The sequence below is a fragment of the Ovis aries genome, chromosome 2, assembly GCF_016772045.2.
Source record: "Ovis aries strain OAR_USU_Benz2616 breed Rambouillet chromosome 2, ARS-UI_Ramb_v3.0, whole genome shotgun sequence".
Taxonomy (NCBI): Eukaryota; Metazoa; Chordata; class Mammalia; order Artiodactyla; family Bovidae; genus Ovis; species Ovis aries.
This window is the reverse complement of record NC_056055.1, coordinates 95,446,508-95,473,443: the sequence shown is the minus strand read 5'-3', so window position 1 is coordinate 95,473,443 and position 26,936 is coordinate 95,446,508. Positions and strand designations below refer to the sequence as shown.

Below are 26,936 nucleotides of genomic sequence, written 5' to 3'. Positions count from 1 at the left end.
ACTGTTTCAGGCTTCTGATGTGATGAGCTATTTAATGCTCTTTCCCACAGGGAGCTCTTAGGAATTGCCTTCCTGTAAGGGGCCTGAGGCCTGTCCACATGTGCCTTTGTATCATATCGCTTTGCTTGGAAGTCCCCCAAGCATTCCCCTCCTTCCATCTTGTTTATCAGATTTAATGTGTCCAGGACACTACCCTCTGTGCCTTAATGGCCAGGTTTAAGAATGCTTTTTATTTTTGTAATGTAAGACCTTTAAAGGGTGTTGGCGATCTATAATTTGAAGTTGTTTCATGAAGTCCTAGATCACTTGCAGTGAGATAAATTGGGCCCCGCACAGTAACGCATTAAAAACAGGGACATCTGTGCAGCTTCCCCCTAGTGCTTTATAACTGGTCTCTTCCTTTTAAATTCACATCTGTTATATAGCTCCCAAGTAAATGGCACACATTTTGCTTAAAGACAGGACAGACTGTACGGACCAAATTTTATTTTTCCTGACCATTAGTGCCTGCCATCAAACAGATTGTGAAAACATACACATTTTTGAGCTGTAAGCAGGCCTTTTGTATGTATCCCCACGAGGAAAACAATTTATTCCCCTTAAAATTGTGTATATATGTGTGTATGTAAATTTATTTGTTAATATACATATTCACTTCTTTATTTAGGAAATATTTTGAGATTTGCAGTGGGGAATTCTGAATTTATACATTGTGGTGTGATTTAAAAGGTTTTTTTTAGACTATATTTTTTCCTAAGAATGGTGGAATCTTGATAATTGATGAAGCTGGGAGATGTATGCCTGTGGGATCATTATACCATTCCCTCGGCCTGTGCAGACTTAGAGTTTTGCTTAATAAAAATTAGATTAAAAAGATTATATTTTTCTAAGCCAAAATAGAGCCTGTGTTACTGTGCTTTGTCCACAGCAGAAACATATAAAATTCCACATTAGGCTGAGAAAAGATCCTTAGAGCTTAGCGTAAAATCAAATGGCTGAGAACAACCAGTGTTCTGTTGGCCTTTGATTAGAGTCAAGTGTTTTTGTGGTATTACAATCCGACTGTGCTATGAAGAGTCAGGGCAATTTACTTTGAATTGTAAATGTCCAACATAAGAATTTTTTAATCCCGTTTTGTGCTCTCATCTTTTGATTATTTGAGATTTCACTCTAAGTCCCATATACCCTCTTTTTCTTTTTTCCCCTTTTAAGGGCTATTAAACTTTTCAAGTGATACAAGCCAGACTCAGAACATGAGAATTAGCATCAAAAGATATGGTTTGAATCTCAGTTCTGTGTAACCTTGAGAAGGATACTTAATTTCTCTGAAAATCTATTTTTTTTAAACATAGAAAATTGGTGTAACAATAATGCTTATAGGACTGCTGTGAAGGTTTAAAAAGAAAGTGAATAAAAACATGCCTTCTGAACTGTAAAGCCCCCCTACAGCTGGATATGTGATTGCACCCTTGTAGGGCTCCGTCATGGACTTTGGTGGTTCAGCAGTGAAGAATCTGCCTGCCAATGCAGGGGACCCAGGAGACAGGGTTTTGATCCCTGGGTCGGGAAGATACCCTGGAGAAGGGAAATGGTACCTACTCCAGTATTGTTGCCTCGGGGATCCCATGGACAGAGGAGCCTGGCGGGCTACAGTCCATAGGGTTGTAGAGTCAGACACGACTGAAGAGACTTTGCATGGGGTCTATCATGGCAAAAAATAAAGAACTCTGGCGCACTTAGGGCACAAAATATGCACAGAATAGGGTAGTGAGGCTAGGCTAGTGCCCTTCCCCTTTCTCGGCGGAGGCAAAGGGTTTGATAACCTTATTCACAGCAAGTAGTGGTTTTCAGGTCTTCTCTGGTAGCTCAGCTGGTAAAGAGTCCACCTGCAATGTAGGAGACCTGGGTTCCGATCCCTATGTTGGGAAGATCCCTTGGAGAAGGGCGTGGCATCACACTCCAGTGTTCTTGTCTGGAGAATCCCATGGACAAAAGAGCCTGGTGGGCTAGTGTCCATGAGGTCACAAAGAGCTGGACATGACCGCACGACTAAGCACACTGGTTTTCTAGTGTTCACGTGACCCTGGGAGCTTGTTTGGTTTCAGATTTCCAGAACAATTTCTAGGATACGGGTTCAGAAGGTCTAGGGTGGGGCTAAGTGTGTACATTTTAAAATAAGCATCTTTGGTAATTCTGATATAGACTGTCTAAAGATTACACGGCTTCTAAGGTATAACAAAGTAACCTTTTAAAGCCTATTTCCTGTTCAGAAGAAAGTTCTGATCTGCCTATGGCCACTCGAGATGACATTTAGAGATGTCAGTATATTTGTATAATTGAATTCATCTGGGCGCTTGTTAATTGAACTGACCCTTCAATGTTTATTCCAGGTGCTTCAGGGTAGGACCATCACCAACTCTTCCTCTACCACCCCTCCAAAAAAAAGAAGAAGATAACGACTCTGAGGGAAAGAAGTGTTATTTAACTTAAAGGAATGTAACCAGGAATGAAGTGCCGGACATCAAGTGTTGGAAAGTTTTGAGTGTAACTTCCCCATGGTCCTTCAAACTGTGTCCCACATACAGGTGAGGGGTAGGGGGAGCTTGGGGGTGGGGGTGGAACTGAAAGCTCCAACCCCTTATTCACCCCTCCACCCACTCACCTGATTGCTTCTCTTGAAATTGTGCTTTCTGAAAGTCACTTTTTTTTTTTTTTTTCCCTTTAAGAACTAGTAAACTCAGTTGTGGTTGAAAGGGACTTGTGAATGATGAAAAGGATTTTCTTTTTCGCCTCTAATGCTCTTATCACTTAGGACACTGTTAGTACATAAGGAGAGAAGAACTGGCCAGACTGGTAGGTGGAGATTGGAATAAGCAAGGGAATTTACAAACGAGGCTTATCTTCCACTGTTGCAAGAGGGTTAGATCTCTGCACCAGCTGTCCAGAATCTTAAAAGTTTATGTAGAAGACTTAAGTGTTCACTCATATATGCTGGGCCAACGATCTCAACAACACGGGGCTCTCTCAAAGGCTGCATGCTTGAAAACAGTTCTAGCCGTGGGAATGGTGTGCACTATGTACATAGCATGGACAGGGGATAGGGTGAGGGGGGTAATGAGCCTCCTGTTGCCCTGGGCCAATTTAGAGGTCAAGGAGAGGTCATGTCCTCTCAATGACCTCGTCCAACAGAAATTCCGAGGTTTTTAAGAACTCTTCCTCCCAGGACTAGGAGAAAGAACGAGTGTATGTATTTCTTACTATAAATCATGACATCACAGGCTGCCTCACATGGAAGCCTCTGTTAGTGACTTTGCCTCTAAGTGGGTCTATCCTTAATTTAATGTTGTTCTGGAGACTGTTTGCTTTTTCTGTATTTGAGTGTGATTATTGTTTGGTCAGAAAACTATAGCTTTTACCTTAGATAATTGACTTTAGAGGGGTTTGTTGCATTGTTAAATGTTATTTTTATTTAGACTTAGGGCTAAAATATTGCCTATGGGGAACGTATCTTTGGCTTGGTAATGAAAGTTAATGAAAAAATACATTTTGATTAAAAGAAAATTGCTTTATAGTCAGTTTTTAAACAAGAATTGGAACAATTGCATTAGATGAGATAGCCCAGTATACCTACTCTCCAAATGTTATTTACTTTTTATAATACAGCTATTTTCAGTGTTCTCTTTATCTTCTTAGGTTTGCATTCTCCGATCAGATTGTTAGGGTCTGATTTCCTAATTAGGCAATATCTAAGTCAGATAACATGAAGGATACAAAACTCCAATATTTTGACCACCTGATAGGAAAAGTTGACTCATTAGAAAAGACCCTGATGCTGGGAAAAATTGAGGGCAGGAGGAGAAGGGGGTGGCAGAGGATGAGTTGGCTGGATGGTATCACCGACTCAATGGATGTGAGCCTGAGCAAACTCTGGAAGATGGAAAGGACAGGGAAGCCTGGTGGTGTGCTGCAGTCCATGGGGTTGCAAAGAGTCAGACATGACTGAGCGACTGAACAACAGAATGAGGTTATAAAACATTTTGGAAACAGTAGTACTATAACATGTAAGATACTGCTAATATTACGGAGTCGTCTTCCTCTTTTGTGCTATGCCCAGATTCTTGAGAGAACTGGTCTGAAAGATAGTCTAATTGTATACTATTCTGTGCGCTTGCAGAACCCCACCCAGAATCTCTGCCTTCTACTCCATAGCTTGAAGTAAACAAACTAGAATGTATTGTTAAGTTTCCCTTTATCTGTCTTCTATAAATTCAAGATCAGGTGGTGGAGCTGGAAGTAGAGAGAGAGATTTGTAGCTGTTCAGTCGCTCAGTCATGTCCGACTCTTTTGCGACTCCTTGGACTGTACCCCACCAGGCTCCACTATCCATGGAATTTTCCAGGCAAGAGTACCGGGGTGGATTGCCATTTTCTCCTCCATGACCCGGGGATCTTCATGACCCAGGGATCTAACCCGCATCTCCTGCATTGCAAGTGGATCTTTTGCCACTGAGCCACCAGGGAAGCCTGAAGATGGGTGCATCTGGGAAAACATATCTGGTCTGACTCCCCCTAAAGGCTAGTTTCAAGGAGACCGCTGAGCTGCTTTATCTGTCTGCCAGTTTTGGATGATGACATCTTTTCAAGGTATTTAAAAGAGCAGCACAAGTGTCACGTCTCTTTTTCACTGCTGTTTCAATCAGGGTGCTGTCAGGAGTTAGATTTCATCCCAGATGGCTGGGATTCAGGAACCCTAGCAGAGTGGTTACTTCCAGATGAATGGGCCAGTTTACAAGAATTGAGGCAGGCAGATGCTAGCAACCTTGGGAAATAGTTGCCGCTCAGCTTCCCTAGTGGCTCAGCAGTGAAGAATCCGTCTGCCAATGCAAGAGACTTAGGAGATATGGGTTCGATCCCTGGGTTGGGGAAGAGCCCCTGGAGAAAGTGAAAAGATAGTGTGAAGGTGTTAGTCGCTCAGTGTGTCTGACTCTTTGCAACCCCATGGGCTGTAGCCCACCAGACTCCCCTGTCCATAAGATTTCCCAGGCAAGAACACTGGAGTGGGTTGCCGTTCCCTTCTCCAGGAGATCTTCCTGACCCAGGGATGGAACCTGGATATCCTGCATTGCAAGTGGATTCTTTACCATCTGAGCCACCAGGGAAGCCCTCCTCTGGAGAAGGAAATGGAATCCAATCCAGTATTCTTGCCTGGAAAATCCCATGGACGGAGGAGCCTGGCAGGCTACAGTCCATGGGGTTGCAAAGAGTTGAATGCTTCTGAGCATGCATAGAAAGCCGAAAGATATCCAGTATAATTGTTCTTTAGCTTCAACCAAAGATTTTTCCCCATTTTCTTAAGTCTCCCATTTGCTTCCTATCAGATACTTTTTTTTTTTTTTTTAACAATGCAACATCTTGACTTCTCGTTAATTCATTAAGTGAAAGTATTTTTGGCTGTAATGTATGAGTATGGGGATTCACCTGAGGAATAATTGATCAGATTTTTTCACGTGAACAAATTGGACTTGGGGAATTTCTAAATGACATGGAAAATTTTTATACATGAGTTTGTGTTCTTTGTCATCAGAAAATATAATTCTTGCAAAATACATTGTTGGTACCATAATATTTAGCACATGATATTGTCAACTGTATAGATGTAATTGAAGGTTTTTCAAAGTGGGCATTTTAATATAATCTCTGATCCTAGATATTTCTTGACACTGTAACTTTGATGTGGCTCCTTTGATTGAAGTATGCTTTTATCAGTAAGCTTACTGCTTTTTAAAAATTATTGTTGTGGTTCAGTTGCCAAGTCATGTCCAACTCTTTGTAACCCCATGGACAGCAGCATGCCAGCCTTCCCTGTCTTTCATCATCTCCCATAGTTTGCTGAAACTCATGTCCATAGAGTTGGTAATGCCATCCAGCCATCTCATCCTCTGTCATCCCCTTCTCCTCCTGCCTTCAGTCTTTCGCAGCATCAGGGTCTTTTCCAGTGAGTCAGTTCTTTGCATCAGGTGGCCAAAGTATTAGAGCTTCAGCCTCAACATCAGTCCTTCCAGTGAATATTCATGGTTGATTTCCTTTAAGATTGAATGTATAAACTATTTTATTTTATCCTATACCCAGGTAACATACTCTTGCTGAATTCCACTGTCAGGAATGTGTTGTAAAGTGAGGGTGTGGGATCGGATGAGGAATGGGTGAGTTTATGCGGTGGCCGTGTTAGAATAAGCCATGCCATTGAAATGGCAGTGGTAAAGTGGCTAGATAAAAAATAAAAACAGAAATGGCCTGCTTGTTTGCACATCTATTTTCTACCCTAAATTGTGAGCAGTTCAGCAGAAGCTGAGTTTGGGCTCATCATATGCACACAGATGGATTGACTGCTATGTGACTAATTTGCTATATTGGCACGCAGTTTGGCAGTTTGGATTGGGGAAAGGGAAAGCACGTGGGTCTGTCACATTTGATAAACTAGAGGTCCATGAAGAACTATGGTGATGACTGTGAGTGCTGTGTGTGATGACAGGTGTGCTACAGCCAGTAACAATGAGGGGATGGTGGTGATGGTTGGTGGATGGTGTTGGTAAAGGAATTGTGGAGATAGATATGGGGATGGGGATGGTGGTGGCAGAGCTGGCAACATTGGTGGTAGACCTGAAGATGCTTGTGGTGGGAGAAGATGCAATGAAAGTTGAAGAGGCGAAGGGAGTGAGTTGGCCTCATTTCTAATAGAGCTGCTATTAGAAGAGAGGACGTTGATGGGGAATGGGGAAAGTGTTAGTGATGATACTGGTAATTCCATGAATGGTGGTAGAGCTTAGAAGTCTTGAAGCTTTATGAAGTGATGTGATATCACATGACATTTAAGTTGTTTTATGTGTCTTTGGTTGGATACAAATAATGAAGCCTGGTAAATTTACTTGCAGAGAGATTTGCCAGACTAAGCATTCTCATTGCAGATGCTCTGTAAGTTTTTCCTTAATTACTGATATTTGTACCATGCTGTGCCAAAAAGCAACACTCTTGTCACTTTCAACACTGTGCACAAGTTCTTCTAATAGATATTATTCAGCCCCAATTATTGGATATTTTTAGAGTAAACCTGGCTTCCCCTATTCAATCCAGTGCTCTTCAGAGTTGATTTTTATCAGGAAAGTGATGCTATTTAGCCAGGGATTATCTTTTATCTCTGTTTGCAAAACAGCTGGAAGTGTAACTACTGAGATTTGATATTTGTCTTCCTGCACTTCACTGCCAAGCAAAATCATTTCATTTTAATCGACAGAATTTACCTTCGTAAATTTTCATACTCATATACCATTGGAAGATTGAAACTACAAGCTTGACCTTATAGTAGGTATAAGAGATGATCTTTTTTTTTTTGGATAGATAGAATGTTCTTTGCCTCTCTGATAGTATGTTTGAAATGAAACAAAAATGTGCAGAGTAAATTTTCCATTTTCATTGTTTAAAGTAAACCTCCTTCCCTCTGCCTGGCGACAGGTGACTTATTCTTCCAACTGGGAGACCATGTTTGATTCTAGAGACCAGCATGAACTCGCTCAACAAATTTTCAGCTTCAACAACTGGAATTTTTTCTTATTTGATGTATTTAAGAGTATCCACGGTTTATGGTTACTGAATATCTGCTATGCAGCTGGCACTTTTCATGGCTATTTCATGATATGTTCTAATACATTCACATTTTATGGGTAAGAAAAGTGGGGCTTTGGGAGCCACACTGATACTTGGCAGAGCCAGGATTTGGGCCCAGCTGCTTACTGGTGCCCATGCTCTTAACCATTATGATACGCTTCCTGTAGATTTCCACCAATGTAGAATTTAGTTCAACTTTGCTTTTCTACTTGGAAAACCAAGTAGATTTATTTTTTAAAAAAACTTCTGGGTTTTTTGGAGAAGAATAAAGATTGCCCTCCAGGAGGAAGGAAACCATATGGAAATTATCCATTTTATTCTTGACTTAGAAAATGTTTGTTTAAATAGTGAGATCTGACTTGGAGCGAGAAATCTGGAAGGTTAGTTACTTACTCTGCAATTTACCAGCCCCGAGATCATGATTTAGTCCCTTAATCCGCAGAGACTTGGGACATTAGAGGCTCCTTTCCCTCATTTGCCAAAGAGAGAAAGAATCTGCCCTATTCCTCTTAGATAGTAACAACTTTGTAAAGATTGAACTCAGTAACTTTACTGGACCCCTGCAGTGAAGAAGGCAATGGCACCCCACTCCAGTACTCTTGCCTGGAAAACCCCATGAATGGAGGAGCCTGGTGGGCTGCAGTCCATGGGGTTATGAAGAGTAGGACAGGACTGAGTGACTTCACTTTCACTTTCATGCCTTGGAGAAGGAAATGGCAACCCACTCCAGTGTTCTTGCATGGGGAATCCCAGGGACGGAGGAGCCTGGTGGGCCGCTGTCTATGGGGTCGCACAGAGTTGGACACGACTGAAGTGACTTAGCAGCAGCAGCAGTGATGTCCTAATCAATTTCCCTTCCTCTGATCACTACCTTGCAAAGTCATTCTCCATGATACTCTACTAAAGTGTAGTATTAATCACATAGAGGGAAATGGTGACCCACTCCAGTACGCTGCCTGGAGACTCCCATGGATGGAGGATCCTGGTAGGCTGCAGTCTGTGGGGTCTCTAAGAGTCGGACACAACTAAACGACTTCACTTTCATGCATTGGAGAAGGGAATGGCAACCCACTCCGGAGTTCTTGCCTGGAGAATCCCAGGGACGGGGGAGCCTGGTGGGCTGCCATCTATGGGGTCGCAGAGTCGGACACGACTGATGTGACTTAGCAGCAGCAGCATTAACCATGGTTCTTGTCTGATCAAAAACCTTCTTTATGTAACTATAACTTGTAGGATAAAATTAAAGTGCTTAACTTGATATTCAAATTCTTTTCCATCTAGTGCCAGCTTAGCCTTCCAGTCCTACTTTTCACATTCTTTAAAGAACCTATGTGCCACTTTAACAGAATTGTTTATTTGTTGTTCTGTTATCCTTCATGCCTTTGTTCATGCCTTGAATTACTTGTCCATTATTTACTTAAATATTTTTCGCAGCATGAAGTGAGGACACAGCAAGAGGATGATTGTCTGCCCACCAGCAAGGGAGCTCTCACCAGAACCTGACACTTGTGGTACCCTGATCTTGGACTTCCAGCTTCCGGAAAGGTGAGGAAATACAATTTGAGTCATATAATTGAGTCACCTAATCTGTGGTGCTTTGTCCTGGCAGCCTGAGCTAACTAAGTAGTGCAGTGGACTCCTGACCGAGTACAGAGTAAGTAAGACAGGTACTTGTAAGTAGACAAGTTCAGTGGACCCTTGAACAGCATGGGCTCGAACTGCGCGGATCTACTTGTATGCAGATTTTTTCCTACAGTGAATACTGCATTACTGGACCATGCGAGATTGGATGGATCTGTGCTACAGATCCATAGATAGAGAGGAAACTCAGTTATGGAGGGCCAGGCTATACATTATATATGGACTTTCAATAGTACTAAACAATCTGAAGTTTGTTGGTTGAATACAGAAATGCAGAGGTGTTCCAGATATGGAGGGTAGACTACAAATTATAGGCAGATTTTTGATTGTGGAGGGTCGATGCCCCTAACCACATTTGTTCAGGAATCAACTGTATCTACTATTAGAAATGTTGAAGAGTGAAAATTCCTTCAGTTTTGATTCTGTGGTCTGGATTGCTAGCTGCTGAGTTTCACCTGAATCTTGGGGTTACCTGATCTTGGCTAATCTCCTTTGCCCAGGGAAATTTCCTAGTCCCTAGTATGTCTCAGACTAGGGCTCATTTTTGATCAATGTTTTGAGTATTATGGAAGTTTTCCTGAAAGTGAGATGTGGAAATATGGATGCCTTCTCCCTATTGAAGGTGTCTTATTTGAGTGGATGAATCTAAACTGAAAAAGACTGATTATTTCTGCTCACTAGTGGGAAGAAAAACAGCCAAAGTGATCATCAAAATGATTGGCATGGTCTGTTATTTCAGCAAGATCATGAGTGAGAGGTACTGTTGAAAGAGAATAAAAGAAGGAATAATATATTAATTATTTTGAGAAAAAAGGGGAAAAATTAAGGAACTATGGTTGAAATACTATTATTTTTCTATTTTTAAGAAAATTATGCATTTTCCCACCTTGCTCTAGCTTTATACTGTCATTTTATTCAACACAGCATCGATTCTCCTTGGGAATCATGGTGGGAAATTAATCTCAACATTAATTGCAATGTGTTAGTGTTAAGATGCAGTTACATGCCATATGAAGGTAGTCAGGAGACAGATCTGTGGGTTTGCTTCTCCACATTCTGATACCATGAGCTAATGGGAACAAGGTTCAGGGGGTCTTAGTGTGCTAATGGGCTTCCTAGGTGGCTCAGTGGGTAAAGAAACTGCCTGCAACGCAGGAGATGCTGGAGATATGAGTTCAATTCCTGGATCAGGAAGATCCCTGGAGGAGGGCATGGCAACCCACTCCAGGATTCTCGCCTGGAGAATCCCATGGACAGAGGAGCCTGGTGGGGTACAGTCCATAGGTCGCAAAGAGGTGGACATGACTAAAGCGACTGAGCACAGCGCAGTGTTAAGATGGGCAGAATACCTCCAATGTGGTTGTTATTGAGACTGTCATTATGTTTTTATACAATAAAGCCTCATTAGTGACATCTTGATCTTGGGAGATGAGCTGGACTGTTTCTCACACCTTGGTGAGCACGTTCTGTCCAGGTCATGGGACATCATGAGATTTTTACTTCTAGTGCATTTATCCCTCTGCTTCCAAGACCTTTACAAACAAATATGTAGTGATATGAGGATGGAAGCATAGGAGATGTCCGGGAAGGTTCGACAGGAGGTGGCACTCATGCAATGTTCTGAATATCAGCCTGTATTTCACTACATGTACTAACAGTATCTTAGGAGTCCAAGGGACAGGGTGTGTTCAGTGTCTGACCCAGCACTTAGATCTTGGTGTCATCTGAAGTGAAGTGTGTATTTAACGATGTCTCACAACAGTGTTCAGCACTTTATAGTTAATTTTAGTAATTCATGTTTATTGTGCACTACTATGATTTCTAATTCTTGCAGCAACTCTTCCAGGTAAGCATAATTATGCTCATGTTACAGATAAGCAAACTGAGAGTAACTGGGAGAGTAATACTTCTGTAAAGAGAGAGGTCCCAGAATGCTAGTTGGCAAGGGTACTTTGAACCCAGCCCGTCATTTCTTCGTTCTGACACGTCTCCCTGACAAGGATCCTATTCTTGCTAAGTTATTTTTTGAATCCACGTTGGATCTTTGTGTTGCTTTACAGTAGGAACTCAAGCAACCGAACTCTGATAGTCTCTATTTTTGCAAATTATGGCAGTCTTCCTTGCACAAGAGCTATTCTTTTGATTAGCATGGTCTGATTTGCCTGGGTTTGATTAGCATGGTCCAGACTCCAGGATACTAATCAAGTCTTGGCATATTGACAGTTGAGTTTGATGGTGTAAAAAATCAGATGACCAGAGGCAGGAACTCAGCCTTTAATTACTGCCAGCATGGTGGAGCTCTCTGTATAACCATCTCCCTGCCTTTCCATCAGGAGTGGTATGTCATGTGGTTTTGTCCTTTTAAAGCACCCTAGAACATGCTCAGTGATGGTAAGGCAGCTTTGTAATGATCTGCTTGCTTCTTGATATCCACATCTACATTGGACCCTGGATCCCATCCTGTCTCTAGGTGGAAGCATTCTAAGGAGCCTTTGGCCAGGATGCTGTGGATTCTGTATCAGTGCAATCTGATAGCTGATGTCTCTCTTGTGTGAAGGATTTTTTAATGGCCATAATTCCCCCCATCCTGGTATACATTCCACTTTGTTATATGGCTTTACTGATCCACTCATCTCGAAGTCTATTTCTCTGTACCTTGAAACTGGGTTGGCATTGCTTATTTCTTTAACTAGTAGAGTACACTGGGAGTAAAAACATGTGACTTCCAGAGTCTAGGCCTTAAGAGGCCTGCTAGCTTCTGCTTTTCATCGTCATGGGTCACATTCCTGAGACCACCGTATAAGGAAGCCTGCTGGAGGGTGGGCCACTGGAGCCCAAGACCCCCCTGCCCACAGTAGTACCAACTTCCATATGTGGGTGAGGTTCCCTTAGACCTCCTAGTTTAGTGAACAGGCAGCTGAATGAGGGACCGAGAAAAATCAGCAGTAATATGCAAGGCATTACAAAGAATATGGTGAGAAAAGCTTAGAGGTGAGAAAAAAAAAGACTTAACTAAAGCAGAGTCTTCAGGAATATGATCTAACTCTACAAAGGTAAGTTAGAAAAAGACTGAGGAAAAACTTGCATGCCAAAGTGGTGACTGTTCATCATAGTCATTCCCCTACAGAAAGACTGTAATGAAAAGAAAAGTAGAAATGGAAAATCAGTTTTCACAGGTGTTGGTAAAAGCACCAGACATGGCTGATGAGACCTGAGGGAGGAGCCTGGTTATCTATTGTAGCATAAAGTCTTCTTGGCCTCTTTGGTGGTTTATGATAGAGCTCACACTGCACACTGGTGAACTCTGAGACCCCAGAATTTGTGGAGGACAAAAAATTCTCACCAAATCTCCCTAAGTGAAGTTTTCTAAAAAAATCAGTAAGACCTGTTGTTTCTTCCCATGAGTGTGCTAACCACCACAAAGATACCATCTGTGTATAATGAGGTAGTGCTATAGTGAGGCTTTTAAACTGCATTATTATTTTGCATGCTGTCTGGACTTGATTGTGATTATGATTTTTCACTTTTTAGCGGAGCCATGGGAAATAAATGCTTATAAATATAATAGTTCATAAGAGAAGGCCCAAGTAACAAGGTGAAGTGACAATCAGTTATAAATGAAGCTTGTATTAAGTCTTAAGAGTAGTACAATATTGAGCTGGTTTAAAACTCAACATTCGAAAAACGAAGACCATGGCATCCAATCCCATCACTTCATGAAAAATAGGTGGGGAAACAATGGAAACAGTGACAAACTTTTTTTCCTGGGCTCCAAAATCACTGCAGATGGTGACTGCAGCCATGAAATTAAAAGACACTTGCTCCTTGGAAGAAAAGCTATGACAAACCTAGATAGCACATTGAAAAGCAGAGACTTTACTTGGCCAACAAAGGTCTGTATAGTCAAAGCTATGGTTTTTTCAGTAGTCATGCATGGATGTAAGAGTTGGACCATAAAGAAGACTGAGCACCGGGAAACTGATGCTTTTGAACTGTGGTGTTGGAGAAGACTCCTGAGTGTCCCTTGGACAGTAAGGAGATCAATCAAGCCAGTCCATCCTAAAGGAAATCAGTCCTGAATATTCACTGGAGGGACTGAACCTGAGGCTGATGCTCCAATACATTGGCCACCTGATGCGAAGAGCTGACTGATCGGAAAAGACCCTGATGCTGGGAAAGATTGAAGGGAGGAGGAGAAGGGCATGACAGGATGAGACGGTGGGGTGCCATCACCGACTTAATGGACATGAGCCTGAGCAAACTCCGGGAGGTTGTGAAGGACAGGGAAGCCTGGCGTGCTGACGTCCATGGGGTCACAGAGAGTTGGACACAACTGAGCAACAAAACAACAGTGCTGAGCACCGTATCATACAAAAGCCTCAGATGATCAAAAACTAGATACTGAGGCCTTCTGATGAGGAGCTTTAAATTCTCTTCTCTCTGCTCTCTGCATTGCTTGTCCCTTCCTTTGGAAGAGGAGTCACTACCCTTATTGTTCAGGCTTCACGACACTGATTAGGCCTGTGGGTCTCTCTGCATTAAAATATTATCCCCACGGATGTGACTCTCTCCTGTTCTCATCTCCTATGTGGCAAGATGGCAAGGCTGCTTCTTGCTGGCAGAAGGTCAGGCTACCCGGTATTCACCTCTTTTCTCCCTCTTGTTGTACCTGGGAACACTGAGCTCTTTTTTTTTCCCCAAGTGAGAAGGTTGGAAATGGGGTTCAACTTTTGAAATTCCTTTTCTACCCCTGTGCCCAAGCCAAAGGACTCCTGTGGAAATTCATCAGGGGATTTCATATTGGAGGTTAGTGCCCAAGACCAATGGATGAAGAGAGATGACTGTGTTTCATTGCCGTTAATGCTTGAGCACATGTAACCTCAGCGCCCAGTAGAAAGGTGGGTGAGAGCTGACTGTTCTTGGTGCCTTGGCTGTCTTACCTCTAACAGATATCAACTACAATGCAGTTTTACTTCCACAATTACTAAGTGAATCCACATCCTCCAGGGTGTGAAATCTTAGAGAAGAAGCATTAACCCAAGAGTTAAATGGTCCTAACATCATCAAAAAATGCACCATCTTCTGAGGAGATCAGCTGTAATGCTCCTGTCCACTGGGACTAGCTTGGCGTCACAGTTAGCCAGGACAGGGAAGAGGACCGAGCCACACACCATAACAGCTGTACCAAGACTGATGACTACTATACTTCCCATTGTGCCTTTTGTGATGTTTCTTTTTGTAAGTAATAGAGAATTCCAACTCAACTGACTTAAATAATCAACCATTTATTATCTCACAAAAAGAGTTTAGAATTAGGAAAACTCCAGGGTTGGCTGATGCACTGACTCAAAGGTATAATCAAAGATCAGATTCTTTCCATTTTTCTACTCTTCCACTCACAATATGTTGACTTCCGTTTTCAATCTTTTCTGCTAATTTGTGCCAGCTTTCTACAGCAGCTTCAAGCACAGAACAGTATCCAAAGGCCAGAAGGAGAAAGGAATCTTTTCTCATGGACATTTTGAATAATAGGAAAACTTTCTCAAAAGTTCCTCTTCAGACTTTCCCTCCTTCCTCAGGTCCAGGATTATATTATAGTTCTTCGAAACCACTTACTCTAAGAGGATTAGAACTAACACAATTGACTAAGATTAATCAAGGCATCCACTGAGCCTTAGGAGTGGCCATCTCTCCTGAAGCACCTGAGATCCAACCTGAACTGAGGTTCTGTAAAGCAAGAAGGAAAGGAATGGCTATTCAGTGGGTAACTGAGGGTGTCTGCCACAAATCATGGTCAACCATGATATGTGTATCAGTCCCTCAGTTAAATTTGGCAGGGCAAACTCTTTATCACACTTGTGGAGCAAGCCTCCATTCTCTTTCTAAGTAGGAGATATTCTGTATTAGTTTTCTATTGCTAACATGATAAATTATCACAAACTTCGTGGCTTAAAATATCACAAACGTATTATCTTATAGTTCTGCAAGTCAGAAATCTGAAATGAGTCTCACCAGACTAAAATCAAGGTTTGGGCAGGGCTGCATTCCTCCTCTGCAGGAGAGTGGATTTCCTTGTCTTTTCCTGCTTCTGTAAACTGTAATCCTTGGCTCCAGGCCATCTTCAAAGCCAACCTAATCAGGCAGAGTTCTTCTCACGCTGCCCTCATCTCTCTGGTTTTCTCTCTTCTGCTTCCCTTTCCTATTAAAGAACTCTGTGATGTATTGAGCCCACACAGATGATCCAGGATAATCTTCTGTCTCAAAGTCAATTGATTAGCCACCTTAATTCCACCTGCAATCTTTAAAAAAAATTTTTTTTTAAAATTTTGTATTGGATTATAGCCAATTAACAATGTTGTGATAGTTTCAGGTGGACATCAAAGGGACTCAGCCATTCATAAGCATGTATTCGTTCTCCCCCAAACTCCCCTCCCATTCAGGCTGCCACGTAACATTAAGCAGAGTTCCCTGTCCTATACAAAAGGTCCTTGTTAGTTATCCATTTAAATATAGCAGTGTGTACCTGTCCATCCCAAATTCCCTAACTATCCTTTCCCCCCATTCTTCTCCCTGACAACCGTAAGTTCATTCTCTATTTCTGTTTTATAAATAAGTTCATTTGTATCATATCTTTCTAGATTCCACACATAAGGGATGTCATATGATGTCTCTACTTCTCTGATTTACTTCACTCAGTATGACGATCTCTAGGTCCATCCACGTTGCTGCAGAGGGCATGGTTTCTTCTTTTTGATGGCTGAGTAATATTCCATTGTACAGGTGGACCACATCTTCTTTATCCATCCTTCTGTTGATGGAAACTTAAGCTGCTTCCTTGTCTTTGCTATTGTAAATAGTGCTGCACCGAACATTAGGGTGCATGTATCCTTTCAGGCCATGTTTTTCTCCAGATAAATATGCCCAGGAGTAGGACTGCAGGGTCATATTTCACCTGCAATCCCAATTTTCCTTTGCCATGAAATCTAACATATTCACAGGTACTAAAGATGAGGTGCATAGACATCTTTGAGGGGAAATTATTCTGCCTACCACAAATACCATTTTCACCCCTCAGTTACTAAGGACTCTCACAGTGGTGTCTGTGGGAATGAGTATGGAATCTGGATTTGAAGCTTAGCTTCTCTGCTTACACAGTACAAGTATGTATAATTGGGTGAGTTATATTACCTCTGTAAGATTTAGTCTCTTCATATAAAATATTAAATTAATATTGATTATCTCAAAATATAGTTGCAAGAATTTAGTAAGGCCATATATGGAAAATATCTAATAAACTGCCAGACTCAGAGTATATGTTCTGCAAGATGGTATCATCATCATTTCTTTCATCTCTGAAAGACTATGAATATTATATTACCATTGCTCCTATTATTAGATGTATGGATTCTAATGCTAGTCTTCTTAGCCATGTAATCATTGGCTGATTATTAAATTTTTCTGAGCTTGTTTTCTCACTCATAAAATGGGATTAATAAAAGTCTTTTCATAGAGGAGGTAAAAATGAAATGAAATAGCATGTATTTATTACCTGGCATGATTCCTGATGTTTAACAAGTCATCAGTTAAATTCCATTCACTTTCTTTCCTCAATGCCTATTCTCACAAGAGCTTTATAACTCATTCACACCAAGGCAGTGCTTCTCAACCTTTATTGTACATCACAATCATCTAGAAAGTTTATGTGAAATATAACTTCTTTGGTCCTCCTCTAAGCCTACTGAGTCAGGATCTTGGGATAGGAAGTATCCTGGGTAGTCTGCATAAAGACATAAATAACCGATCAAATTTTAACAAACTTCAGAGAAATACTTCAGTTGAACAAAGCATGATATTAAAGGTTTAATGAGGAAATTTCAGGCATCAGCCTGCAGATAGAGGAGATGTTTTTGAGGGGATACTAGACCTTGCCAGTGATTCTGAATTAGAACCTATATCAGGCCAAAAAGAGTTTAGATAAGGGAGGGGGAAGGAAAGCCAACGATCACTTAGATTTCCTGAATATTGGTCCAATTACCTTTGTCTTCATTAAAGTGGAAAGTGGGGAGTTGATGGTAAAATATCCAGCATGGAACTGTAGGGATCTCACAAAGATGGCTTCTGCTGTTGCTCCTTTTTGTGTGATTGATAGAAGTACTTCAGTATTATCTTACCATATTCTTCTCTCTGACCAAGTTACTAATACTTGATGGGGCTTTATGTGCCTTTCCTTAGTGATGTTCTTACAGAAAGGAAGAGAATGAAAGAAGGTGGAAAGATACTTGATGTTGTCATCCATTCTTCCCTGTTCATCTTTGCTGGTAGGGAGAAATCTCAATAACCTCAGATACGCAGATGACACCGCCCTTATGGCAGAAAGTGAAGAGGAACTAAAGAGCCTCTTGATGAAAGTGAAAAAGTTGGCTTAAAGCTCAACATTCAGCAAACTAAGAAAGATCATGGCATCTGGTACCATCACTTCATGGGAAATAGATGGGGAAACAGTGTCAGACTTTATTTTTCTGGGCTCCAAAATCACTGCAGATGGTGACTGCAGCCATGAAATTAAAAGACGCTTTCTCCTCGGAAGAAAAGTTATGACCAACCTAGATAGCATATTCAAAAGCAGAGACATTACTTTGCCAACAAAGGTCTGTCTAGTCATGGCTATGGTTTTTCCTGTGGTCATGTATGGATATGAGAGTTGGATTGTGAAGAAGGCTGAGAACCGAAGAATTGATGCGTTTGAACTGTGGTGTTGGAGAAGACTCTTGAGAGTCCCTTGGACTGCAAGGAGATCCAGCCAGTCCATTCTGAAGGAGATCAACCCTGGTATTTGTTTGGAAGGAGTGATGCTAAAGCTGAAACTTCAGTACTTTGGCCACCTCATGCGAAGAGTTGACTCACTGGAAAAGACTCTGATGCTGGGAGGGATTGGGGGCAGGAGGAGAAGGGGACGACCGAGGATGAGATGGCTGGATGGCATCACTGACTCGATGGACGTGAGTCTGAATGAACTCCGGGAGTTGGTGATGGACAGGGAGGCCTGGCGTGCTGCGATTCATGGGGTCGCAAAGAGTCGGACACGACTGAGTGACTGAAGTGAACTGAACTGATGCCCCATTTTCATCCACAGTGAGCTTCACCCAAATGATACCTCCACTCTCATATTTCCTGCATATGTAAATATACAGCAGTAAGACTTCAGAAAATCCTTTTTTGTTGTTAAGAGGAGTATTAAATGCAAAAGAACAAGTTGCAGTGCATTAGATAATATCCAATAGACGTCTTCTCAGGGAAGATTGTTTTTTTAAACTACAGTTGTTGCTAAAGGGAGAGATTTGATTTTCACATGCTACTGGTTATGATTTTTCTCCCCCCTAGGTGGAATGAGAGGCAAAGGTATGATCAGGGAAGGGGACAGCGAAGCTGTACTGACTAAATTCCCAAGTTTGTGGAATCAGAAGGGATTCTTGCTATTCAGTTATGCCTGGCTGAAGACGGTGCATTTTCTTCTATGATGTATATGTCACTTTTCATTAATTCTGAGAGGCCTGTTCCTTTAGACACCAGGGTAAACAGAGTAGTGTATTGGATTAGATCTCTACCGTGAATAAATTTATTTTCTAGCAAGTGTAAAAAACGAGCAAGGCCCAAACCCCCCAGAGCAGAAAATGTCACAGTGATTGCTAATACATTACTGTGCAGAGAAAGGCCTAATAAAACCCCTATTAGGATGTCATACCTGCTTACGACTGAATTCTCCAGAAAGTTTATTTGATATGTCTAAGCCAATTATCAAAGTCTTAGTGATAAGAAGCAGCTCGCTGGGCCTGAATGTGTCAGAATAGAATGACTAAATTGTGGGAATTCATGGGCCTCTGCTTTGAATAATTAACTTGGCTCTTTGTAGAATGCATACACTTTGGAAACTAATTTTCTCTTTGCACAAAGCATTTTGCCCTTGTACTGCCTTTGAAAAGTAAACTATTTAGCTGTAAGGTTATTCCCTTTTTCATTATATCTGCGTTGAGCTTCCTTCCCTGTCTTTTTTGGCCCACCCTTCTGTGTGCTTTCTTTGGTGGCATCATTCTGACGACACTGATGTAGCCTTCAACAGGAAACGTGATAGGCAGTGATGACATTCCCTTTAAATGGAACTTAAGCACTTGCTCCTCAATGATATTATAATGATTTATCTGTCTTTGCATTTTGCTCTGACTAAAATGCAAAGTTTATTTTTAAGGAATTTCAAGATTTTTTTTTTTTCCTGAAGGGAGGAGCAGAAGTGTTGGTTGCGTATTATCACTTTGCAGATAAAAAGTAAAACTAATGTTTGTCTCTCTGGAATTACAAAGCCGACAAGCTGACCTGGTTGTGCACGTGAAGAAAAGTGAAAGTGTTAGTCTCTCAGTTGTGTCCAACTCTTTGTAACCCCATGTCCTGTAGCCCGCCAGGCTCCTCTGCCCTTGAAATCCTCTAGGCAAGAATACTGCAGTGTGTGGCCATTTCCTATTTCAGGGGATGTTCCCTACCCAGGGATCAAAGCCAGGTCTCCTGAATTGTGGGCAGATTTTTTACTGTCTGAGCCACCAGAGGCACCCTTGGTTGTGCAAACAACTAGGCGATTCAAAAGGCCTTTTCTCGCCCTAAATGGGTCTAACAGATCCTTTGGTTTGGTAACGCACAAGGCAAGTGTTTTTCAGTCTTTGAGTTATGATATTGACAACCATCTTGTGTCCCTGCTTTAGCTCTAAGGTAGATCTTACAGTCGGCTTTCATCACTGTTGTGTGCTGACACCATCCCACAGGGACCTTATTCCCTGATAAAGTTTTGCCAGGCTTCTTTGGAGACCCATCAGCCTACTACTGAGAGAAAGAATCACTGTTGAGAGCAGATAGAAACCTTCAGGCTACAAGGATTTTGGCTTGTTTTAGAATCTAGGACTCAACATTTCTTCTCTCAGCACTTTTGTTTGGTAAGTGCAATTAACATCTGGTAGCTCCACACCTGGCAAAAGGGTCATGAAGATTAATGAGCGTTTGAAAGTCATTAGAAAGAACAGGGTATAGTATGTAGTCTCACATTATATTTCTGGACGCAACAGTAAAGGGCTCTTCCAACTCAGATTCTAAGGAACATGTTTAGGATGACCTGCCATGCCCAAAAAAGTGAACTAGTCAGCATCATGTCCTACATTTCAGTCCATACAGAGAGCTTCTAATAAAATCTTACAGGAAAAATTAAACCATACTTTAAGTAACTTGCAAAACCAAAAGTTCTGTATTGGGCCACATTCACTCAAATAATCAATTAGTTAATTCAGTCTCTCAGTCGTGTCCAATTCTTTTTGACCACATGGACTGCCGCACGCCAGGCTTCCCTGTCCATCACCAACTCCGGAGCTTGCTCAAACTCATGTCCATCGAGTTGGTGATGCCATCCAACCATCTTATCCTCTGTTGTCCCAAATAATCATTAAGGTCCATGAAAACAGTTTAGCATGATTGAGTCTGCAATGAAGTGAATCACTGAAGTCACCTCCATGGAGACTGATTTTCAGGATTTGCAACAGTTGCCTAAAGAGAATGCTATAGAAGTGTGTGTGGAGAAGGCATGTCAGTGTTCATCCTCTCCTCTTTTGGGTCCATTTCAAAATGTCCCATCCAGATTTTGATCCTTTCTGGACTTTGAAGATTTCTTGTAGAAATAGCTCGCATTTCAGCTTTCTTCCTTCTGTTCACACTCATTGCTGTGGCAGTGGCTATTTTACAGTACCCACAATCAAAACAGGAAAAAGGCAAAGGGCAGAACCCACTAAATTCTTACCCCCTGCTAACTGTATGGGCCAGCATGATCCTCTAAGGTGAATCTCAAGGAGAGTAAAAATAAAAGGAAATGCTTGAGAATAAAAATTATTCACTTTCATTTAAAAATATACTTTGGGAGGAGGTTAGTGATGATCATAAAAGGCAAATAAATGATGATAAGATGTCACAACTCCAAAATTGATTAAGAATCACAGCTCCGAGAACTTACATTCTAAAGAAAGCATCTCACATCTGTACAAGTGTCTCTTATACATATGCTAATCAGTTCCACTGATAATTTTAGCTTTGGGTTTGTTTTCTTCCTGTTCTTCCTGTTATTTTATGTTCTTCTTTGCTAGGCTTCACATGCACATCCGGGGGAACACAATTGCTTATCATTCAAGTTTGGGGGAGTATGTTGGGAATATGTAATAGTCTTTGGCACTAGATGGTTTCCTTCATGAAGCAGGATTTGGTGAGTGCTTTTGAATAATGAGAATGGTTGGAAGGGTGGTTGGAAGAAATCAGGGAGTACAGTGCAGATTTATATTTCCAGTCATATTAAAACATTTATATATTTCTGGACATAATTACCTGCTGACTCCATCTCTTCTCTAAACAGATTGAATTGAAATGAAATACTTGAAGTGTGGCATTGCAGTGCACTCATGAACCATTTATTCTGGCTCTCTCTTTGTACCTAAAAATAGGGAATGAGAAATACTTCAACTATGGCCTGTAACAAGGCGTGTTGGGCTGTATCTCAGGCAGCTCTCTGAGGCTGATAAACACTTCCTTTGAAAATGAAGACACCTCAACCAGCTCCTTTTGAGAGTATCTTCATCAGTTAGCATTCAGGCCTGCAAATCCCCATGCACAGCCCCGCCCACGGTGCAACACAGGCTAAGCAGTTCTTCTGTTTGCTGAGGAAGCTAAGCCCACCTCCTGGGTTTCTCATCCTTTACTTTATTGCTTCCTTTAGGTTCTCTGTGTCGTATTTAATTCTCCTGATTTGATGTTTCCATCTTTCTCAGCTCATTCCATCTTTTTAATTTGGTCCCTGTTCATGTTAGTATTGCTATTTCATGTCCTTCCCTGCCAGCTTCCAGCCTCCACTCTCCTTCTGCCCCTGATCACCTGACCTTAACTTCCATTGACCTCCTTCAGCTGGAAACCAGAGATGAAGGGAGCTCACTGAGGCAGTCTATGTGGATTAGCCTCCCAGGTCACTAAGCAGGTTGAAAAAGGGTGAATGATAACCTGGGGAGGCAAGCAGAAGATACCTAGCATGCAGGACAAAATGTATAACATGCAGAAATTATTATTTTTGGCTTTTGCTCACTCTAAATTTCTTGTGCAAAATTCTAAGCACATTTATTTTCCCTTTTAAAAATTATTTCACAAAGCAACGGGATGCTCGGGTATGTAACATATGTTGATTATTGTAAGTTATTCAGATATCTTGACCTTGACTCTAAGAAGGGAAATTTTATGCTTCCTCATCTATACTTAACCATTTCCCTTTCTGACCATCTGTGTTATAGCATCTTTCTAAAGTAGCTGTCTCAGGGAAAAAAATCACTTTAGGACAGTTTGCTGTTGTTGTATAAGACCCTCCTAGGGTTTGGTAAAGTGGAATTTACTTGGAAGAACAGAGCATTCTCAGTGATCCCAAGAGATGAGGGTTATCACTTCTGTGATGCCTACCATTTTTTCCTGAGAAATGCTGACTGAATTTATTTTGATTCTTTTAGTTTCAATACTTTTCAAATATATCTTTAGATAAATAGACTTGGCATGTTTGTCTCTGACCTTCCATAAAAGTCCAACTCGGTCTTTATTTTTAAGTTTAATTAAAACTGTCTGAATGCACGCTATTTTGTCTGAATTTTAGTCTGAATTTACAAAAGTATCATTGAGTCAGAATTTGTCATGTAGTGGTTTGCTTATGTAAGCCCACTAAAAGTTTTTGGTTTGTTTTAGTTTGTTTCCTTGCAAGCAAATTATTAAGACAGTGGGGAACAGGAGATGGCACGTTTGTTTTTTCAGGCATCATTTCCTAAACTAACCCAACCTCAGTTCATTGGCTTGTTTTTTCAAGGGTGGTGGGTACTTTGGCTGAGTAGTGGGCTCTTGGTCCTTTGAAAAACATTGATCTTAGAAAGTTTGATGTTGTATTTTGAATGTAGTTGTGATACCTACAAAGGAAGGAAAACTTCAGATTTAAGTTTAGGTGACATGGTCACACATGACTAAGTTATAAAAAGCATGTCCTCAGGGAAAAAAATAAAAGGAAGGAAGAACTGAGAAAATTTTTATAATACATATACTATTTTGCAGTTTGACTTTTGTGTGTTTAGTTTAATAGCTCTCCAATTTGTCCTATTAAAATGATTTTCTATATTGTCATTTATTACTACTCTGGAGATACAGTCCTTTTTGAAATCCTAACCAGACCTTGTGTTTAAAAAAAATTCCATATATGTTGCTCAGATATTGCTTTACAGAAGATGGCCTGAGGAACAAATACTTTTTGTGACAACCTTAAAATCATCAGGTAGAGCCATACTATAACAGAAGAATTGGGAAATTGGCTTGGTGTTTGTGGTGAATGTTAATTACGTGAAATGTATATCATCTTAATTTGGTTCAGGGTCTTGTGGAATACAGGTTATAAAGGATAGCATTGGGCTGGATGGTTTCAAGATGACAAGACTGAGCTTTGAGTTTGTGATGGTAGAGACATCTTTTTTTTTTTTTTTTTGGTAGAGACATTTTAAATGACGTGGCAGGAGAATTCTTCAAGCTCTTCAGTAGAGCAAATCGCGCTTCAACAGCCTGAGGAAACAGCCGAGCATCATCTTATGCCCTTGGCTAATTCCTAGGAAACTCTGTGTCAGAGGTTCTACCTTTAGTATAGAAGGCGATGGCATGAGCTCTGGGTAAATCCTGCAGATTCATCTTATTTTCTCCCCGCCGCCCCGTTTCCACATTTATTTACTATGTCTTATAATAAGAGAGGATTTGTGTGAATGGGGGGTCTTTCCTAACACTATGTTCCTGCAGAGCTTCTGGGTTCCATTTTTGTTCCATTCTTCAGAAAATCAGACTTAAAGCCTAATCCTTCATGGGACAGACTAAGGATGTGGCAGCAGAACAAAGCTGGTGAGTTCACAGTGAGGATTTTGTGTGCTGTTTACATTAAATCCAAATCTTCTGTACTTATTAAAAATGAAGCTCTCTTCCCCTTTGGAATCATATATAGTCTTAGCAACTCTCTCCTGGGGATCATAGGACACATGGAGAATTCTCAGCCCATTTGCTTCCTACAGTGTTTCTGAGTACATGTTTTAAAAAAACAAATATGCTATCATCAAATTGGAATTAAAAATGGATGGCGAAGGATTTTAAAAAATCATTTCTCATTGAAGATAAGTATGTATCCATGTATCCTTGATCCTTGGTATTGAACGTTATCAGCTTTGTGACAATTTGATGGTTGATGTAGTGACTTGTATGAAGTCAGGTTTACAATGTAAAGATGTTAAAGATTAAAAAAAAGAAGACTATAACAAACAAATAAGTGCTTTTTAAGGTGTAGTTCTATCTGATACAATGAAAAACACCACAACTGAAACAAGAAAAACACCTGCATTCTCTTGAAGGACCATCTTTCCAGTAAGTAGGAGCAAGAAGGCATTCAAATATGGGAGGGATGTCTGGGCGGCAATGGTGGGGCTAAATCACCACCTCTCTTATTTTAATAACCTCTCCAGTATCCAGAAACTTTTGTAAAGCCAGAATGCTGTTTGTTTATTTAAAGCAGCTCATTATATAAGGATTCTACACATATCCATTAGCAAATCCAAGACAATCTTGCTTAGAGCCTTACCTAATTTATTTTCCTTTTTAAATCAGCTAACAGACCTAATAGATCAGGTTTCTAGTTTCCTCCTCCTGGACATCTTTTGTCAGTCCAGATTATCGAGCCACTTCCCTCTATTCCAGTCAGTCCCCTCAGCACTGGATTTCATCACGTGGCCTTGCTCAGATCTCCTGCCAGCATTTAGGAGGGACAGGCTCTCAGCTTTACTTGCGCCCCGAGGTCAGCGTTCCTGCCTGGTGTGGATCACATTGGGTTCACTTGCTGGAGCAGGTGGGGATGACGAGAACTCTCCTCGTGCTCAGTATTCTCTTCTGACTCATTATCACTAAGGATGGCTGGATGCCAGTGTCTTCCAGTGTCTTCAGGTTATGGCCCATAGTTCTACCACATTTGTAGTTTCTGGCAAGCAGCAGGGGCTCAGCAAATCTTGGCTACATGTATAAATGAGTGGCATGAAAGCCTTCTCAAAGTGTGACTAATTCTTTATGGCCTTTATTAATATTACAGTTTTACATCTATTTGTATGATTCAGTTCAGTCGCTCAGTCGCATCTGACTCTTTGGGACCCCATGGACTGCAGCACGCTATAATTGGTGTGATTTGTATGATACAAATCATGATTTGTATGATTATTTGACGGATATGTCTAATTCTCAACCTTGGTTGCACTTTGGAGTCACTTGGGGACCTTTAAAAACTATTCCTCGCCTCGGGAGGTTTTGATTTTATTTGTCTGGGGCTGGCTGGGCACTGGTAATTGTCAGAACTCCCTGGATGATTTCAATATGCAACCAAGGTTAGGAGCTGCTGTTATAGACAGTAAACTCACTGAGGTAAAGGACTCCATCTTCTGTTCACCATGATATTCTCACACCTAGTTCAGTGTCTAGCATCTTGTAGGTGCTCAACAAATGATTGTTCGGTGAGTTAATAAAAGTTTGAAAGCATAGCTTTTGAAAAACTCTTGAGGATAGCACAATTAAAAAGAGATTAGTTGAATAGGCTTTTTCTGAATGGTTCTGGTGTGTTACCTGTGGTCAAGCTTGTCTGGCCACAGTGTGGCCTTAAAGGAGCCGACTCCCGAAACATTCAGTGATCATCGTAGGGAGCAGAGGTCTCCCAATCTCTGGGGATTTTAGAGGCTGCTGTTTGCACTGTCCTTGTTCAGAACGGATGGTGTGATGTTTGAGCAGATAAAATTCTTGGAAGAAAAATTTTTTTGAACCTCAATAGCTCGCTCTTTAAACTTCTAATCAGAAGGAAAATGTTAAAGCATGGAGATTTTGTATGCAGAGCTGCTTGACTGTTAATTAGGTGAGCATTAAGAGAAAAAAAAAAGAAGAAAAGAAAGTGGTAGCTTCAGTAAATGAGGAGGAAAATGCTTGCACAGTAGTAGATCAGCAGGTAATTTAAAGATGAGAAAAATGAGCAGGGGAAAATTCAGGGCTAGGGTTACATGATTGACCAAGGAATACAATTTTTTCTTTTTCCAAAGAAAAAGTTGAGTTTTAACATTTTTTTACAATATCATTTAGAAATGATTGGATTAATAGGTGAACGACTGAGTGACTAACAGTACATTTGGAAAGAGCTTAGGTGGTGAGATTCAAAGCTGAAGTGTGGATTCTGATCCTCCTCAGTTACCTGGTTTGCTGCATGACCTTGGAGTTCTCTCTTTCTCCTTGGCAGCTCCTGCCCGCTTGCCCTCATGACTCCTGAAGTCTTAAGTTGGTCCCGTGCTTCAGTCTGCCTGCTGTCTCTAGTGAGGAGAGGGCAGTGGTGTGGAGCACCGTGGGAGGAGAGGCCCCAGCCTGGGATTACTTGCTGTCAGGGGTTACCTGCCACAGCAGTGTGAAAAGAATTTCAACATAAAGCGATGCTTATGCCTCCAGCTTATTGACTATGCTAAAGCCTTTGACTGTGTGTATCACAACAAACTA

General features: G+C 41.2%; 1 long non-coding RNA gene across 1 annotated transcript in view; it reads left to right on the top strand.

Annotated features, from left to right (window-relative positions):
* LOC121818661 (uncharacterized) overlaps positions 1-26,936 on the top strand; it is a 346,398-nt gene that overhangs the window by 70,401 nt on the left and 249,061 nt on the right. The window contains exons 10-11 of the long non-coding RNA XR_006058681.2: positions 2,391-2,585; positions 9,096-9,206. This is a non-coding gene — a long non-coding RNA (uncharacterized LOC121818661). The remainder of the gene's footprint in view (positions 1-2,390; positions 2,586-9,095; positions 9,207-26,936) is intronic.